The 14,368-nt window shown below is 35.6% G+C and overlaps 2 pseudogenes; one reads left to right on the top strand and one right to left on the bottom strand.

The window, feature by feature from the left end:
- Window positions 1-4,628: 4,628 nt before the first annotated feature.
- Window positions 4,629-5,868, bottom strand: LOC145133451 (putative RNA-dependent RNA polymerase 1 pseudogene; annotated as a pseudogene).
- A 258-nt stretch (window positions 5,869-6,126) lies between these two features.
- LOC145132919 (metal transporter Nramp7.2-like) lies at window positions 6,127-9,172 on the top strand (annotated as a pseudogene).
- Window positions 9,173-14,368: the final 5,196 nt, after the last annotated feature.

The raw sequence follows: 14,368 nt of genomic DNA on the forward strand, positions 1-14,368 counted from the left end.
TGGTGTTAACAGTAAATGTGCTTGTTTTGATGGTGGGTTGAGTATATGTTGTTGGTTTGGTGAATGAGGTGATGGTTTGTAGTTATTTTTGGTGAAACATGTTAACATTAACGAAGGAGTGGGTTGGGTGAAGTGAGGGGTAGCGGTGGTGCTACATTTTCCGGTGAGAAGTGGTGGTGGTGCTCCATTTTCTGGTGGTGGCGTAGATTACCGGTGGTGGTGGTGGTTAGTTCTTATTCCACAAAATAGAAAAATAACTAAAATAATTTTTAGTAATTAAAAATAATCAGAGCAAATAATTAAAATAATTTTAATAATTAAAAATGTTCAAAATAAATGAAAAAGAAAAGAAAAAGGACATTATAGTCTTTTTTATGTATCAAAAGGGATGAAACGTGTAAATTTAAACTAACGAGGGATGTACCGTGCAACTTTTAACAATACGAGAGACGGTCCGAGTTAATTTTTGAAAATAGGGACTAAACGTGCATTTTGGCACCTGCATGAGGGACGATTCGTGTAATTTACTCTTCGTTATATCTACGGAATGGTCTCGAAGAGTACTAGAACTTCCTTTCATTTATGGAAGACTCAAAGGGCTATTTGCCCAACGCCACATCGTGTCATTCCAAGCACCAAGTATTAAGTCTTGGTGAATGCCATGTGTCATTATCTAAAATAGCAGCTTACTTTTAAAATGGTCATATCTTCCTCATATGCACTCTGTTTTTATGTTCTTTATATCCACGGAATCGTCTCAAGGAGTACTATAACTTCCTTTCATTTGTTTACTGCTAATGACATTTCATTTTTAATTTGATTTCTTGCTAATGAGGTAACGATTTTTCGAGCGTTACAAGAAAGATCTACAAAAGAGTATAGGATCATAGTTGAAGTTGTATTGTAGATGCTAAAGAAGTTAGTTTTAGATATCTTTGATTCATAATGGTCTGATGATAATAAAAGTTGAACCGCTTTTTAGTCTTTGATGCATTTCCTCAAACACCTCACATGCAAATCGAACGATGGTCTGTAGAGAAGAGTAAAAAAATTGAATGATTGATGTCATGAATTTGTATAGAAATTGAAATGTATATCCACAACTTTTGTGAATTTATATGTTTAATTATCGATATGGTGTTCTTTTGAGTATATGAAACTTTTAACCTTAAAATGATTATTAGTTCTTAAAATGTCATTCTTAACTTTTTTTTTTTAAATCATGTAAGTATGTACACCGTTATGTTCGAATTTTGTAATTTATGTGAGAAAAAAAGTTGCTTGCATTTAACTTTTAGTCCCTATTTTGTTGTTGAATTTAAACGGATTCGATTCATAAGGATCATAAGAATTTTTTTAATCATAATAGATTAATGATTAATAGCAATTTTGAATCATAAGAAATTTTTTAATCATAATATATTAAGGCCCATGACAATTTGAATGATAACAATCTAATTTGAATTATAACAATCTAAGTCATAAAAATTAAGGATATTAAACATTTTAAATTATTATTTTATGAATAATATTATTTTGGATCATAATAGTCTGAATCATATCATTTCAGCATTTCTAACTAAATTATAATTTTTACAAAATTGATTTATAAATAGTTTTGAATCATATCATTTTTAACCAAATCTTGAAATTTTGTAAAATAAAGTGTGAAATCTAAATAAGTTTTATATTATAATATTTTGGATCATATCGTCTAGGATCATGTTTGATTTTTGTATAGATTTTAATTTATAATAGGTTTTGGATCAATAATATTATGGATCATGTTGTTTATGATCATATCATTTCCATGTCAAAATCAATGAAGCTTTCCTTTGTCTACGATTATGTGTTTTTAAACTAAGTCAGTACATTTTCAACATTTTCATGTACAATCAAGAAAAAACATCATAAATGGTCCCTATGGTTACCCAAAATCTGAAGTTTAGTCCCCGTGGTTTAAAAACCTCATAAATGGTCCCTGCGCTTTCAAAACTTTTGATGTTTGGTCCTTTTTATTAACTCCGTTAGCTTTCTACCGTTAAACGAAGGATATTTCCGTCATTTAACTATCCAAGGACCTTTTATGAAGTTTTCTTTTATTTATTTCACCTTTGACAAAGCTACACGTAATCACCTTCATTTCCTGGAAACTTGTCCCCTTTCCTTTTCCCTATTATACATATAAACCAATACCCACTTCGCATTTTCCTCCAGATCTCACTTCTTTTCGTTGAATTCATCATCTTTCCCACTTGGGTATCAAGAAATCAGCTATCTTAAACCATGGAAAACAACAATCAATCGTCTTTTTTGGCAGTACAGTGATCAACTTCGTGTTCAAAGCAACAATCTTTTCAGCCTCTCCCTTAACGACTCCATCTGGAGCCACCTCATACGCCTCCAAACGCCCCGAAAAAGAACGCCGAAACTTCGACATCCATGTCGGCGGTCACTTCACCAACTCAAACACCATTAACACCAACCACTCCAGTTCATCCAACTCCGATTTTAATGGTTTTAACTTTGACTTTAAAGTCGGGTCGACTAATCAAAACTAGACCGGTGATTTTGGGATCAACGGTGGGTTTAACAAAGGAGTTAACTCAAAGCCCGGTTTTAATTTTATTACCATTGATCTTAATTTCGAGAAAAATGGGTTCAAGAAAGATGGGAAGTTTGGTAAAAATAGCGACGATGATCATCTTTCATTTGGGGTTAAACGTGGGAAGAACAAGAAGAAAAAGAAGAAAGAACCTAAAAGTCATTTGGGGTTAACCACACTTTGATTCTTCTTCAAGCTCTTTGGTTGAATCCACTTTGTTACTTTTAGGTTTAAGTAATCGGAGTAGGATGAAAGGCAGTCGGATTTGGCTATGGAGATGAAGGCAGCGAGCATGAGGGCTAGGAAAAAGAAGAAAGAACCTGAAAGTCATTGATCCAAGATCTGGATGGAAATTCTTAAACATCAACCATCTGGAGAAATCACTTCATTTAATTGTCAAGACTCAAGAAGATTGGGGATATTTAACATTGAGGATGAAGGCAGCGAGCATGAGGGCTAGGAAAAAGAAGAAAGAACCTGAAAGTCATTGATCCAAGATCTGGATGGAAATTCTTAAACATCAACCATATGGAGAAATCACTTCATTTAATTGTCAAGACTCAAGAAGATTGGGGATATTGAACATTGAAGATTTTGTAGTAGCTTTTCAACATATTTTTATGGTGTTCCTCTAATGTTGAGACAAGGATTAACATCATGTTATGCGTTTTTAATTTTTCAAGTGTATGTATGAGTTTGGAGTTTTAGTTGTTGATGAAGGGTGGGGGAGGAAGATGATGGGGGTGGGCGGTGCTATTTTTGGTCGTGTTGGAGAGAGAGAGAGAGAGAGAGAGAGAGAGAGAGAGAGAGAGAGAGAGAGAGAGAGAGAGAGACCCTTGGTTATTAAATTTATTTAAAGAAAATAAATAAATAAAAGAAAACTTCATAAAAGGTCATTGGATAGTTAAATGACGGAAATGCCCTTCGTTTAACGGTAGAAAGCTAACGGAGTTAATAAAAAGGACCAAACATCAAAAGTTTTGAAAGCGCAGGGACCATCTATGACGTTTTTAAACTACGAGGACTAAACTTCAGATTTTGAAAAACCACAGGGACCATTTATGATGTTTTTTCTACAATCAAATTCATATCAAATTGAGAGTGTAAAAAATAATTAAATGGTGGATATTGTGATACGTAAGGTGTCATTTAAAAATTGAGTGTAGTTTAAATTTAACATAAATTAAAAAAGAATACCAAAGTTTGATTTTCAATAGAACACAACAAATCTAATTTCCATAGAACTATTTTACACGTCCGATAATTGTTTTACACATGAAGAAAAGGTTTTACAATAGAGCACAACAAACAACCGTTTTACAAGTATGATAATAGCATTTTAAATATTGAACACACAACAAAGGCAACAATGAGAGGAGGGGGGGGGGGGGGGAGGGGAGGGAGAGTCTCACATTTGAAGATTTCGTCGGAACAATCTTGGGATGACGTCAACAGGTGACATGGTCGTCAGAGAAAGTAGAGAAAACAAGGACCTGTTAATTTTAGTACATAATATTGTTTTGATATATAACGATAAAAATAAAAAATGTTATATGGTAATCATCAACATTCCTTATTGAATTGGATTTTAATTCCCTCCTCCTGTTTTTGGAATTTCGTTTCCCTAGTTTAATGAAAAGTCAAAATCATTTAGGATTCCAATTCATTTTAAAAACTTGAATCAAATAGAAAAATAAACTTTAACATGGAAATGCGGCGGAACTGGATTCCAAATCTTATTAATTTCAAACCAAAAGACTTTATATTTCTTTTGTCAAACACTTTACTTCAAATAAAACTACACATTCCACCTAATATACCTAAGAACTAATAAAGTCACTAAAGTCCAAAGTTATAGTCATGATGTCAAATTATTTTCATCAATCCTACAAGGATCTAGGTAAGCATTAGTAGAAACCGATTACTTTTTTTTTATCACCTCTTGTTCAACTCCATATAATCTATGTTCAACTCCATATAATCTATGTGTACGTATATATAGTAGATTAAGATACTACTTACATATCTCAAAAATATATCAACATTGATAATATTTACATCAAACCCTACAAGAAACACAATAATCAAAAACCACAATATTTACATCAACTCAAACTAAATCCAACAAGAAACAACAAAGACAACTATAGTGACTTCACACAACTTCAATCATATCAGATTTAAAGCAGTGCTAAACTGCTGTTGAAGCCAATCAGTATCAACATTTCTTCTAACCCTCCCCTTGCTTCTCTTAATCTCAATAAGCTTATCATGCACACACCAAGGAAAACTCAAAAAATGATCACGTGTTTTCATATCCTCATTATATTTACCCCAATAATCCGGATGATATGTCACATGATACCATGCAGATGCTTTCGCATACACATCATCATCTCCAACATCCACATTGCCTCTACCCTTCCAAAACCAATTCCTCGCTTCCTTTCTCAAAGACTTCACAGCCAAACCATTCCTCCCATCAAACGACCTCGACATTTTCATAATACTCCCACTCAACAATTCAGCCTCGGTTTTAATCCCATAATAATCCATCAAATTACCCAATTTGTAATCATACTCAGTTTTAAAATCAAAAGCTTCATCAACATAGTACTCAAACCCGCTGACTTCCAAGTCAACATCGTACGTTTGTCTCGCCACGTCACGCGTGAACGGGTTGACCTGGCTGTTTTGTGGGGCGATGTCTTTGACCTCACGAAAGAGTTTCCCAATCACGTTATATGATTCGTACGTTGTTTTGTTGGATTTTTCCATGAAATCAGGGTACTCTTTGACACGAAGATTTGCAGGGATTTCTGCGGGGACACGGGTTTTTGGAAAATCTACAGCTACTGAGAAAAGCTTTGCGAGCTCTATGCATGGTGGGGCCATTGCCTTTTCGAGTTCTCTGTCTGCAAATACTGTCTTCAACTTTCTGGTAAATTCGTGAAGTGTCAATTTTGTTATAGGTAAATAAAAATATTGAGAATGATTAGTTTGAAGTACATATCGAGAAAATCTACATGAAGGAGCATAGGCTCTGTCGCCTCTTCCCTCCTGAGCCTCAGAGACACGAAGCACAGAGCAGCAGGCGGTGATAGAGATAAGAGATGACACAAATTTTCCTTCCAGTGGGGATTAGGGGTTGAGAGCGAGAGAGATGGAGCGATGTGGGTACCTTTATGATGATGGTGATAGAGTGGATAAAGACGTAGATAAAGGACAAAAGGTAGAGGCGCAAAAATACAAGAGCTGAAGAGGTGTCTCAGTCTCATGGTAGAAGGGGGTTAGGGAGAAGCTCAGAATCCTTTTATAATTCAAACGGCATGGACATGCCCACAAACTGAAAGCAACCTTTAGAATTTGAACTCCAGCAGCCATGCATCATTTTGTAATGCAAACGGCATGGACATGCTCAAAATCTGAAAGCAACATTTTGAACTAGAACTCTAGTAGCCATGAGTGATGTGCAGAACTCTAGTATAAGTAGCATACTCAATCCAATCCTTTACCATCAAATCTGTTCATACTGAGATTCTTCACATATATAGATTCTCCATTCCCACAGAGACAAAGACAGAGACAGAGATGGCAAGTCTGCAGCATGAACCACGAGTTACAGGAGGGAGCAATCGTGTTTCAGCTGTTGATCTTTCTGTTCTCAACTCCAAAGACTTTGATGATCATAAAGATATCGACCATGATCAGGTGATCTCTCTCTCTCTCTCTCTCTCTCTCTCTCTCTCTCTCTCTCTCTCTCTCTCTCTCTCTTTCCACTCTCACAAACGTTAATTTCAAGATTGATATCTAACCATATGTTTGAAGTTTCTATTTGTTTAATAACAGTTTGATTAATTTGATAACCATATAATATGCAGAAACCTGGATGGAAAAGTTTTCTCTCCTTTGTTGGACCTGGTTTCCTAGTGTCATTGGCTTATCTCGATCCTGGCAACAGTAAGTTCTGATTTCTCAATATCTCATATTCTCATTGTAACTTATATATCTTAATCATTGTAAACTTATCAATGTTTTTTATGCAGTGGAAACCGATTTACAGGCAGGAGCCAACCATAGATACGAGGTAAACGTTTTCTCCATGAAACACCATAGTTGTAGTTCAAAAAAATCACCATTATTTTCAGCTACTTTGGGTGATTTTGATCGGGCTAATCTTTGCACTTGTTATTCAATCTCTGGCTGCCAATCTTGGTGTAAGCACTGGTAAGACATTCACTGAACTAGACCTATGAATTTATATATATATCCAGAAATAATTATAAATATCTAAACTTTAGTTATTCTGTTATTCAGGGAAACATTTATCAGAGTTGTGTAAGGCTGAATACCCTATCTTTGTCAAGTATTGCCTATGGCTGCTAGCCGAGGTTGCAGTCATTGCAGCAGATATTCCCGAAGGTACTAATTTTAATCATGCATATCCATGAAACTGATGTGAACATACGATTTAACTTTTTTTTAATAATATTTTGATTCATTTTCTTTTGATGTTTGCAGTGATCGGAACAGCTTTTGCACTGAATATCTTATTCAAGATTCCAGTTTGGGTTGGAGTTCTCTCACTGGTCTCAGCACCCTCCTCCTTCTTGGCCTCCAAAAATATGGTGTAAGAACTTCAATCATGATTCGTTTTCTTTTGATGTTTTCATAGTTGGTGTTTCCTAATATGAAAACACATGGAATGTTGGTTTCATATATCCATAGGTGAGGAAGCTTGAAATATTGATAGCTATTCTAGTTTTTCTGATGGCTGGTTGTTTCTTTGGAGAAATGAGCTATGTGAAGCCACCAGCTGGTGATTTGCTATAGGGAATGTTCATTCCTAAACTTAGTGGTCAAGGCGCCACTGGTGATGCCATTGCTCTACTTGGTGCCCTTGTCATGCCGTAAGATCCCACTCCCAAAAAATAAAAAATAAAAACCTATTTCTCATATATTTATATTCCCTAAATCTACTTTGGTTTATTAACATTAAGTTCACTTTTTTTAATAGGCATAACTTGTTTCTCCATTCGGCTCTTGTTCTTACTCGAAAGATACCAACTCGAGTTCTTATTCATGATGATGTTTTGAATTACAGGATGCATGCAGATACTTCTTGATAGAGAGTGGCATTGCGCTCTTTGTAGCATTCTTGATCAACGTCTCAATGATCGCTGTTTCTGGCACTGTTTGCTCAGAAAAAAACCTACCAAGTGAAGAAATGGATCGTTGCAACGATCTCAACCTTAACTCAGCTTCATTTCTTCTAAAAGTATGAGCTTATAAGATGTCAAATTTATAACTTCTATACCAACAACATTCACAAAACTTCTCATAATTAACCCCGGTTTTTACTACACAGAATGTTTTGGGAAAGTCCGGCTCTACTCTTTATGCAATTGCACTGCTAGCTTCTGGTCAGAGTTCAGCAATCACAGGCACTTATGCTGGACAATTCATTATGTCGGTAGGTTAAAAGAGGTCTTTATTGGGTTTGCCTATTATAACTTTCTGCTGTTAATAATCAAGGTTAACACTAAGCATGTACTATTTGTTATTTTAGGGTTTCTTGGACTTAAAAATGAGGAAATGGCTCAGGAACTTGGTAACTAGGTGCATCGCCATAACACCGAGTCTAATAGTGTCAATAATTGGGGGGCCTTCTGGAGAAGGAAGACTAATTATAATAGCATCTGTATGTGACTCCATCTTTAAAGTTTCATTCTATAGGTAAGCATATTCATGATTCATTGAAACTGGACTTTAATGTAAGTATGGATCTTTTGCAGATGATACTGTCATTTGAACTTCCATTTGCACTCATTCCACTACTCAAGTTCAGTAGCTCAAGTACCAAAATGGGACCTCACAAGAACTCAATATTTGTGAGTTTCAATTTCGTAAATCAAGTATACCTGAAATTCATTTATAATATGATTATTTTTCTTCTACAGATCATTCTCTTCTCATGGGCACTAGGACTTGGAATAATTGGCATCAACATCTACTACTTGAGCACTGCATTTGTCGATTGGCTAATCCATAGCACTTGGCCAAAAGTGGCTAATGTGTTTATTGCAATATTAGTTTTTCCGGTCATGGCTGCTTATGTTCTCTCAGTGATCTACCTTATGTTGCGTAAGGATGTTGTGGTTACATATATTGAGCCATCAAAAGGTGACCCTATTGCTCAAGATAGCATGGAAAGTGGAAATGATGCTGATAGAAGACCAGAGTTGACAAATGCTCCTTATAGAGAGGATCTTTCTGACATTCCATTTCCACAATAGTGTATCTGAAACTTTCTGAGTGGATTCAAAGGCGCTCATTGGTATCTCGCCTTCTTAAACATTACTTCTTTATGTGTGTAGATCATCTGTGTTCCAGGATTGGTCATATACACTAAATGTCTAATCCTAAATGTAGGAGATTTGGTTGCTTGAAACCAAAAAGTTTAATAACTGCGTTTTGTAAACCGAATGCGCTTTGTAAAGTGAATAAGAAAGTGTACGGCATCAGTTGAATCAGTTGAATCCGTTACAGCTTAACTTGTTTTTCTTCTTTGCATTATTAAGTGAATCTTCAAACTAATGCAACTATATCATATAACCAACAAGACAAATAAGTCAGCACTCATGTGTGTTTTGGTCCTTTATTTAAAGCAACTTTAGAAAAGAGCAATTAATATTTTTGTGTGTGTGTGTGCGTGTGGGGGGGGGGGAGGGTTGGGTCTAATATTCATAAAAATTAGTGGGCTACTACTACTTCTAAGCAAAAAAAAAAGGGGGGGGGGGGGGGGGGGGCTGGCCCTTAATAAGCTCCGCGCTTGTATGCCGAACACTTATTGCATGGTTTTAAATCTTTTTATACGATGTATGTGTGAAGACCAAAGGGTTTCTAACCCAACGGTATCAGGTGTTGCCTTTCCTCCTTGAGATTGAAAGTTTAAGTCCCGTCATGAACATAGGTGGAATTAAGTAGTAGATTAGATTTGTCGTTAAAAAAAATGTATGTTTTAAAGATATGCCCACTAAAACAACAAATTAGTTACGCTCTTAATAAATACATAGGCCTATTGAGTTACACACAATCCACAATCTAAAAGCAATAAATAAATAAATACGGGGGATAGTTTATTATGATAGATTTTATGCATAAGAACAATCCTATGTGCTCATACAAACCCTAATGTTTGGATCTAGGTTTCTCTATTGTACATGCAATGAATCCAAGACTTACAAACCCTAGATCTATCAAATAAGAACTGAAATAAGGGTTTAGTAATTACCTTTGATTATTATATATAGCAATAACAATCAATCCTTGCTTTGATTGACTTCAGAAAGCTTAGTGCCTCAAGTGTTGCACCTCTAATGGAGTCACAAACACCACTAAGCAACTTGGATGAAGAGGGAGGAGAGAGGAGGCACCAAAAACGGCTGGAAACCCTAGAGGGACTCTTAGCCACGTTTTTGGGGCATAGGGGTCCTATATATACATGTAGGCTATTAGGGTTTGCAACTAGGAAACCCTAATCTGACTGCTTAAGCCCTAAGCAGTCCAATGGACCATTCCAGAAGGCCCTTGGACGATTTCTTTATGGTCCTCCATATAGAATTCGTCCATTGCCATCCAATGGATCCTAAGCCCAACTTTGTAACTATCTTATAATTACAATATCAGTCTCCTTAATTTAATTAATCTCTTTTAGTCACAAAATTAATTCTTAATTAATTCTTGACTAATATTAATTAAACATTATGATTTCTCCTTTAATATATTAGTCTTATAATATATTAATAAATCATAATTAAACCTTTCTCTCGTTAATTCATCCTACATATTGCTATGGTGAAGGCAACCCAAAAGGACCATGCTCATAATCGGGTCAAGTACATACCAAAATAGTTATGGACTTAGACACTAATCCAACAGTCTCCCACTTGGATAAGTCTAATAACTATTTTGCATAACTTCAGAACCTGATCATTGTTATTCTGTGATAATGATTATTGTACATACTGTCTTTGTGACTTATGATGTTATGTTATTTAGTGTAAATGTTGTTATATGTGCTTACGTTGAGTTATGTGCTATTTATTATACATCATGCTTTGTGATTATGCTATGATTGTGATTATGTTTTGCTGAGTTAGGACCGGAGGGTCCACCCGAGTTGTGGGACCGGAGGGTCTCCACTGGAACACATTGACTGGAGGGTCATTTCGAGTTAGCCTCGAGTGGCTAATGAGATGTGTGTGGTATTTTGGGGGACTCACTAAGCTTCGTGCTTACCGTGTTATGTGTTATGTGTTTCAGGTTTTCCTCAGGATCACGGGAATGTACCGGCTTGATTGTATACATCAGTGAAAGAGTTATAATTTGAGGATCCTGGATTTTAATCAAACAATTATAGTGATGTGATTTGTGAATTAAATAAATGAGATTCTGTGAAACGTGTTATGAGGATTTTGTAATTCCAAATGAAAATTTTATATGAAAAATTCACGGTGTTACACATATCGTGTCAAATTCGTGGCTGACACGTTTTCCTGATACGAATACACGAATTGTCAGGTCTACCATGCATGGTTTGTGAATAAAGGTGATGCCACGTGGATATTTTACTATTCCACAACCAACCCACCAAGTTATCGAAATGCTATGCACCGATGATTAGGTAGTGAAAGTTCAAAAAGAAGAAAGAGATAAAGAGAGAAATATGAGGGAACCAATCAAATGCAGTGTCTCCGTCCGTCTCCATGGTCACGCCACAATGCTTTATTTGGATTGCTTTTTCAAAGAAAACTACAATGCTATACTTGGTAGATTTTTAAAGTAAAATGCATTGATAAGAATAAAATGTAATGCTTTTTTAATGTAAGATGTCTTAATAATAAAGTGCAATGCTTCTATTAGGTTGACATTTTAAAGAGAAGTATGTTGATACAACTGGAAGATTTTTGAAAGTAAAACGCCTAGAGAATAAATAAAAATAATACATACAAAAAGAATTAATAACACACAACAAGGTATAAAGATGTTTAATAGATCATACCTGGATTAAGAACTTAAAGTAATCTGCTATTTCTCAGTACACTTGGAGTAAAACAAGATTCAGTATCTCCACCATAGCTAAAAAGAATTAAGAAATCACAACAAAATATACAGATGTTTAGCATCACTCAGTTGTGTCTTACATTGTCAATGAGAACATAAATGAATACAAATGGGCAATAAGGTAAAATTGGATTTATACCTTCACATTGTTCATCCAATAGTGTACTGAACTTTGCAGTGCAGTTATGAGCCAGCCACTGCAAACCCTTGTCCACCACTTGAAAGTATCACTAAATGCTCTTTTGAAGTTATTGAGAGTCTGAATCGATTTTGATCAATTCAGTCCAAACCAACAAGCAACATAAGAATCCAAACTTGAATGTCCTGTTATAAAATGTAAAATTAGTAAAGATTCAACACCAATCAACTGAAGGCATGGAATAATTATAAAATAACACATCATATAAAACCTTGATATTGACATAAATTGGTAAAGCCTCTTTGATTGGATCCATGGAAGCATCTTTGACTTAATTATTCCTGAATAGATGAAGTATAATTAGAAGTATAATCAAACTAAGGAAATAGAAAGCACTCAATAGTTAAATAAAATTAAAAAAAAAAGAACCTGTAAGATAAACCAAGTCAAGATACACAACTAATTTTACATGTACTTTGTTTTCAACTTCTTGGAAGGGCAGATGGAGTTCTCTATTCTTAAGTTTTCAGATCAGTTCCTTACGCTGGGTGTACAAGGGGTACACAGGGCGTAAGTCAACCAAATTTTGGGACAGTTCAAAATGTGAGTACGCTGGGCATACATAGGCATACGCCGAGCGTACTCATGTTGCTTCCAAACCCTAAATTCTACGATGTGACCCCTATTTAATCACCTTTTCCATCCTTTGGACATTCCCTCATCCAGCCTCCATTCCGTCTAAACCCTAAAACGAAACCCTAGCTTGTGTATGAGAGATTTGAAGCTTAGAAAGTGAATCTTGAGTGTTTGGTGCTAGGAAGAAGATCATTCAAGAGGTGGTGGTGCACTCTGGTTTGTAGATCCATAAACTTCATCCTCTTGTGCACATTTTCAAGGTATATAGTTCAAATCTTGGAGCTTGTTTAAATAGATCTTGTTTAGTCTTGCATTTTGGTCCTTTTTGTCCTAAAGCTTGCATGGATCTTTGTGAGTATGGAGTAGTCCAAATATGTTAAGTCATCATTTCAGACATTCTAAGATGTCTTGAGTCATAAAAATGATAGCTTAGCCATTTCCTTTCTTCCATGCAAGAGTTGTTGGGGGGGGGGGGGGGTTTATGAAGTAAAAGTTATGGGTTTTGGATTTTAGCTCCTTGTAGCCATGCAAAGGCTTAAAGTCAGAGTCCTTATGGATTAAGACGTTTTTTAGGGGCCAGATCTGTGATTGGAATGGATGTCTTAAGGATTAAGACTTTTTGCATGGAGATCTTGATAACAGCTTACGTACACTAAGCATATGCTTGGCTACCCCCAGCCCAGCGAGATGCGAGCCCTTTTCTGGTGTTGCGCTCTACACCCAGCGTAGAGTTGAGTATGCCGAGCGTATTGACCAAGGTTGACTTTTGTTGACTTTTATGGAATTTGACCATTTGAGTATGAAGTGGATGGTGAGGGTTTTATGAGGGGTAAAATGGTCTTTTACTCTAAGTATAAAATGGATTGTCTTGGGCCTAATAGTATGTGAGAGAAATATCCTAATTATTAATTAAGGTTAATCGGTGTATGTAATTATGCGGAATCTAGTTCCAGCAATTCGGGTGTGAGTTTTATCAGTCATTAGTGTAAGGTGAGTCTCCTCACTTATTCTTACCTGTATAGTAGAATAGATGTATATGTATTTGACGATCAACTGGGTCTAAGTGTTATTACTGTGTTTGTGTTGTTTATATGTGTTAAGACTATGGGTAGGCTCCAGGGTTGCTGATAACCTACAAAGGGTGTTGTTGCCCACTAAAACTTCGGGTAGTCTCCAGGGTTGCTGATATTCATAGTTGTTTTATGTGTTGTGCTATATGTGATATTTTTGGGGAAGTCGCTAAACTTTGTCCTTACAGTTTTTGATTAAATGTGTTTCAGGTACTTCTGAGAAACGCGGGAAAGTGAAGGCTTTATTATATACATTCGCTTGGAGATTTTGTTGCTGGGTATTTTGGGATACTCTGATAATTTTATATGGATTTGTATTTTGACCTTATGGTTTTCTTGTGATGGGTTTTATGAAACATGTTTTATTATGAGGTTAAAAATGAAAATTTTGGGTTGAAAAATTGGATGTTACACGAACCTATTCAGATAATATAACAAGTTCCTTAGAACTTGTACGAACTTGATACGATATTGCTTTGTTTGACTATTAACCGAATCTGGTAGTCATTTGTTACCCGCCTCATCGAGTCTCGTCATATAATCACTAAATGGCTTTACTCTTTAAACTGTTAGTTCAATAACTCTCGTCACTTCAACCCATAATCTGAGGTTTATATTTTTTAGTTTTTACTGATCGGATTAATAATCTAATTATGTTGTTGGGTCGGTAATAGCACTTTATTATAATCCGACAGTCTAACTTGGGTCTTGACCCTCGTTCTATGATTATGTCAAAATATTGAAAAACAACATAAATAATGCAATGAATGTGTATGCCTTATGTGCTTAACA

This window comes from Lactuca virosa, chromosome 8, assembly GCF_052849685.1.
Source record: "Lactuca virosa cultivar CGN04683 chromosome 8, Lactuca_virosa_CGN04683_v6, whole genome shotgun sequence".
Lineage (NCBI taxonomy): Eukaryota > Viridiplantae > Streptophyta > Magnoliopsida > Asterales > Asteraceae > Lactuca > Lactuca virosa.